A 5798-nucleotide genomic window follows, 5' to 3' on the forward strand; every position below is an offset into this window, starting at 1 on the left:
CTGGGCTTTGGTTGAGAATTTAAATTTCCCAGCCCAACCCTTGAGAGGGTTGATGTTTCCGTTTTGCCCCATAATGAAGTTACCCTTTTATCTTTTGGGCTAACTTATTTGGATCGAGTTGGACGGAGCTTAGACGGGCTGGGCTTTGGTTGAGAATTTAAATTTCCCAGCCCAAGCTTGGACCACGCATTGACAACATCAGATTGGGCCTGGGTTTTCAAAAACCAGGCCTAAGCTTATCCCAAAGACATATATAACTAGCTATATATATTCACAAAGGTGGGGGAGGAGGCAAGATTTGAACTCATAACACTTATAGATTATATATAGTTTCAAAGGATTGACCATCAAAACTAATGAAGAAGCACTTACCCACATCTGCACTAGTAAACATATATTCAATTCAGCCTTTAGCTTGCATAAAAATCGAACTTGGGCTGAGCTTGGCCCAACCAGAGACTCAACCCTAACCCAGCCCAGCCCAACCTTATTTTAGTTTTTTAGTAGGGGATATAGGTTCCAAACATTTAAAGATTACAAATCAAGAAACTGAAGTACTACCCAATAATATAACTTGGAACCATCTGGCAAGGTGTGCAAGTTATAGATTGCTGCAATTCATGAGTTTCTAGGATCCTTAAATTCCATGATCAGCCGCTTGAGAAATCTTTTGGAAGGCATCTTTCATGCATGAAACAAATACTCGGGAATTGATAAACTCCCTCTCTGTTCTCACCACCACCTTCAGCTTTCCCATATAACTCACAATAGTGAATATCAGACTCTGAAAAATCAAATGTACATTTTATATAATAATCATTTTGAAAATACATTTAATGATCATGCATGGGAGAATAGTAAATAAAGATCGATCGATGTTAAAAGGGTTAGTGAGTGATAGGATAATAACTATCAGACTTGTTTTAGAAAATGAGATAATTAATATATGTAATGCTTAGGCACTCCAAATCGGATTAGATGAAAACACTTCAGTTTCTAGGCCATGTTTCTATTCTAGAAATAACTTTTTTGGATTCTGTTACTGGGCCAAATTTCTAGTCAAAAAAATGTGTTTGATAACGCATAGTAATTTCTATTTCTAGGCCAAAAAAGAAACATAAATGTGTTTGCTAGAGAGATCAACAATGGAAACTATTTATTTGCTTAGGTGACTAATGGAAAGACTTAAGCCACTCTGATTCTTGGATAGATATATAGGTCAACATTTAGATCAGCTGCATGTCAACTTTGAAGTCCAACTCAATCTTAAAGCCCATCATGTATTATTGGACTTCTCTACATGCATGTAGTATATTCCATTTGTAGAGCTAATCTTGCCATGCACATGGTAACCCTTATTTGGACCAAAATGTTGGGGTATGACGTCTTGTATTCCGTTGCTTACTTTAGTGGGCTGATTTCGAAGGTCTGTTAAGAGGCCATAGGGTCAAAAGTCCGAGGCCTCAAGGCCTAGAGTAATCGGCTCATCTTGTATGTTATCTTCATTATTGGGCCCTTAAGCAAATTTTTTTAGGGTTATATGGGTATTTCGGTAAACTACATGTGTAGGGTTTTCGTTATATATTTGTAGCTAGAGTTCTTTCTCGATCTCTAATCAATTTGAGAGAGGTTTGAGGATGAGCGACTGTAGTAACCCTATTCTCTAGTGAAGCAGATCTCATCTTACATTGATGTAGGTAATCTTGTCGAACCACGTAAATCCCTGTATGCATTGTGTGGTTGTTTGTTTTGCGATTTCCATTATTTTCTATATCGTTTTATGTTCACATTTTTCTACACGTACGGAGCTCAATCACCAATGTATATAAGGGTGTGATTGGGCCATATGCCCACCAAATTTGAATTTAACTAACATTATTGTGGGAAGAATAGATGTACAATAGATGCACTTGATGTCAAGTACGGGCAGACAAATTGAGAGGATAAAGATCGGTACATACATGGAGAGACAACGAGATAACGTACCTGAGGAATGCCCGTGCAAGTAAAGTAGAAACTGGTGATAGGATGATCTGCTATCACCATTTTCTGTGAAGGACCAATCAAATTAGATATTGTGATGCTTGTGTTCTTGAAGATGGCATGGAAGTACCCTGCTGCAACCTACATATATTGCCAAGTACTCGATCGATCTCCATTAATTAATTAAAATGCTTATTAATCCTTTTTCTTCTTCTAAATTTATATATTAAGAAACAAAGTAGAAAATTAAGAAATCTAGATTCCAAACCTCTGGGCCTTTGATGCTGCTAATCATGTTCCATATCTTGGCAGTGAAGTAGAGAGACAATGAATTCCTTTTCCGCCTCAGCTCATCCTTGGTTTTGATGATGAACTCCAAGGGATCAACGTTGTTGAGATCCTGAAAAGATGTGGAAGCAAGTGATACGTGCAATACGCTGAAGTGATTCCCCCAAATGTGGGCTTTTAGCATCTCTGCAATGCTCTTAAACCCTCTCAACATCCTCGCATTCACAGCCACCGACGCAGTCATGCGTGCGGCACCATTAGAGTTAATAGACACCTTCCCAGTTCGCTGCATGTAGAGTTGGATGGCGTACGATATCACCCCAGTCATCACTTCAGTCACAGTTGTCTGTTTCAAATTTAAAAATCGAATCCAATCAAAGTAAATCGATTCAGTTTTGGTTTCAAAAGCTGGAATATTTTCTCAATTTCATAGTTTAAATTGTTGAACCGAATCAAATTTCTCTGTTTCAAACCAAATATGGAATCGGGTAAAATTATTATTATTATTTTTTAATATTTCAATCGATGTGAATGATAAATTATATTCCTTTTTAATGTTTAGAATGTGTTCCTCTTCTCGGTGTGGTTCAATTTTAATTTCTGCATTCTTAATCTTGAAATGAAATCGAACCAATTGACACCCTTAATCACACACACACACACACAAGAGAGAGAGAGAGAGAGAGAGAGAGAGAGAGAGAGAGAGAGAGAGAGAGAGAGACCCTCAACTTCTCATCTCTCTTCTTTGATTTGCGATTCTTTGATATTTTCTGGTTTTCTCATAGTTTTTTTTTGTATTTTTTTTTATTAATTTATACATATTTATTACATTAAAAAATAAGAAATAATTGTGACTCGACTTGATCAAGTTGGACAAGGCTGAGTCATCAAGTTTTTCCGAAAAACAACTTGGAGTTAGAAAACCTTGTTTCCAACACTAGAGGCTAAAAAAGATTTACAAAATAATTTGAAAGTGACTTAATTACCATCATGTCATTATTAAAATTTGAGCATTTTTTTGAGCAGGCATATCAAATAACGAATTTACCCTATAAAATAAAAGACAGAAAAAATAGGGTTACCACTTATTTTTATCAACCTTGATTAGAATAAGATTTTTTTTTCTTTTTTTTTTAATTTATTTATACTTACTCCGTGGGAGTCACTGCATGGGTGAGCCTAACTCGACCCAATGAGTCGATTTTGGATTTAATTATAAAGCACTGAGTAGAACAACAACAACAACAATAACAATTCAGTCTTTTTCCAACTAATTAAATGGGGTCGCTTACATAGATCCTTACAAAACAGAGTAGGAAAAATTAATAGAGGTCCTCACAAAGTGTAAGTAAAGTAAGAGAAATGAAGAATAAAAATGAAGAAATGAAAAAATGAGAGTAAGTAACTTGAAGTACGTAGTGTAACAGTAAGAAGACTTACTCCTCCAACCTTGTCCTGGACATGGCGTATTTGATCGAGAGAAAAGGTAACAGAAGAGATGGAAATGGGTTGAAACTCCACCCCAACCTTCCCCGAGCGGATCACAGTCTTGTCATCTACCAACAAGGTAGCCTGCAACAAGCTCAAACCAGAATCTGTGATGGTATTAACCCACATCGAAACAAAACTCTTCATTCTAGACCACCTTGTTAACCCTCCTCCTCCGATGGGTCTAGGTTTAAATTCCGGGAAAGTCACCGGAAGAGAAGGATCATCTTCTCTCTTATAAATGGTAAACAGTGCACTCATGAGTGAGTAACCATCTCCAATGGCATGGCTCAGCTTAAACACAACTGTCCCCTTCGCATTACTGGTTGGGTACATGAAGCCATGGACTTCCCATGGAGGACGAAGACCCTGAGGTTGGTTCCATTGCTATCTTTGACACGTAAGTGTCAAGAAGAGAGTCGTAGTCTTCCAAGGTTTGACCGGAAGAAGGGAAAGTTGGAAAGAAGACATGGTCTTCAATGGAAATATTCTCAACCTTTTTCCACCTCTGCACACCCTTTTCGTCGGTGATGATGATGGAGGAGAAGCGATCGTTGATGGGTATGAAGACTTGGAAAAGGAACTCAACCATCTTAGACTTTTCAATTGGGGATTCCAACTCGATCACCATTATATTGGCAATCGAGAGAGTTGAACTGTTGATGTATTGCGAAAGAGGGCTAAGAGGAGGAAGTCTTGCTGTGTCGTCCATGAATGAACTATTCTTTTTTCTCTCTTTCTATTTGTTCAGAAGTGGAAATAGTAATGAAGTCTGGAGGAGGAGGAGGAGGAGGAGGAGAAGAAGAGGCAAAACAACAAAACTGATAGGATCTCAGTCTTTCCTTTGCGAGTGATGCATTTCTCATCTTTGTTTATACTCTCTTCTTTGTTTATCAACTTCTTTCATGGCTGAAATCAGTGATAAGGACTTGACGTTATAATTGAGCTTAACTACTCTTATCTCCTCCACTAGCTACACAACCTGTTGAGGGGATAAAGATCCATGATATGCTAGCACCCTATATGTTTATCTTTAATTTTCTTGTCATATGAAATGCCTGTGAAGGAGAAGTCCATCATTTTTTTTTTTGGGGGGGTAAAGAAGGAGAAGTCCACCACATCATCACCCACGTAGTTAGTTGTAGGGCTGTAAACGGATCGGATTCGACTTGGATAGTGCTATATCCGCATCCGCATCCAATTAGCTATCGGACGGATTCGGATAGCGCTAAACGGATACGAACACGGATATGGATCGGATATTTTATCCATTTACATGTAAATATAGCTTTTCGGATAGCTATAGCCTATCCGTATCCAAATCCGTTTAGCTTTCGGACAGATTCGGATAGTGCTAAACGGATACAGACACACGAATACGAAAACGGATTTCGACTATTAATTTACACCCCTAGTTAGTTGACAGTTACATCAGTATAGTTTGATGTCATTGTCCAAGAGAATCAACAGTTACATCAGTATAGTTAGATGTCATTGTCCAAGTGAATCAGGTTGATTCTTGTTTATTCTGGTCGGTTAGATCTCTCCTTGTATTCTAAATACTAATTAAAAAGAAATTAATAAAGATTGAGCAATTTATTAGAACCTCAACATGGTATCTAGAGCGTGTAATCTCTTGTGAGCTTTCTTCCCCCATCCCCCCTTCCATGACATCTGATATCTCTGGTGCTCATTCTGCCTTTGCAAATTCCTCCATTGCTTCTTCAATTTCTGTCAATATTCATCCATCTTTGCCCCTCAAGCTTTCCTCTACCAACTTTCTTCTCTGACGTGCTCAATTTCTTTTGTTACATTGCGGGCATAACTTGCTGGGTTATGTTGACGGAACCTTTGCCCGGCCATCTTCTCTAGCACAATCTGGTGATTCTCCTTCATATCATTGGGATTGTCAGGATCAATTGATCCTCAGTTGGCTGACCTCTTCTCTTTTGGAAGAAACACTTCCTCATGTCATTTGTACGCAAACGTCCTTTGAGTCTTGGCAAACCCTAACTCGGATTTTTGCACCGTCTTCATGA

At 38.2% G+C, this 5798-nt stretch overlaps 1 pseudogene; it reads right to left on the bottom strand.

Moving 5' to 3' along the window:
* Positions 1–617: 617 nt before the first annotated feature.
* Positions 618–4494, bottom strand: LOC122658658 (annotated as a pseudogene).
* Between the last annotated feature and the right edge of the window lie 1304 nt (positions 4495–5798).

The sequence above is a fragment of the Telopea speciosissima genome, chromosome 4 (assembly GCF_018873765.1).
Source record: "Telopea speciosissima isolate NSW1024214 ecotype Mountain lineage chromosome 4, Tspe_v1, whole genome shotgun sequence".
Taxonomy (NCBI): domain Eukaryota; kingdom Viridiplantae; phylum Streptophyta; class Magnoliopsida; order Proteales; family Proteaceae; genus Telopea; species Telopea speciosissima.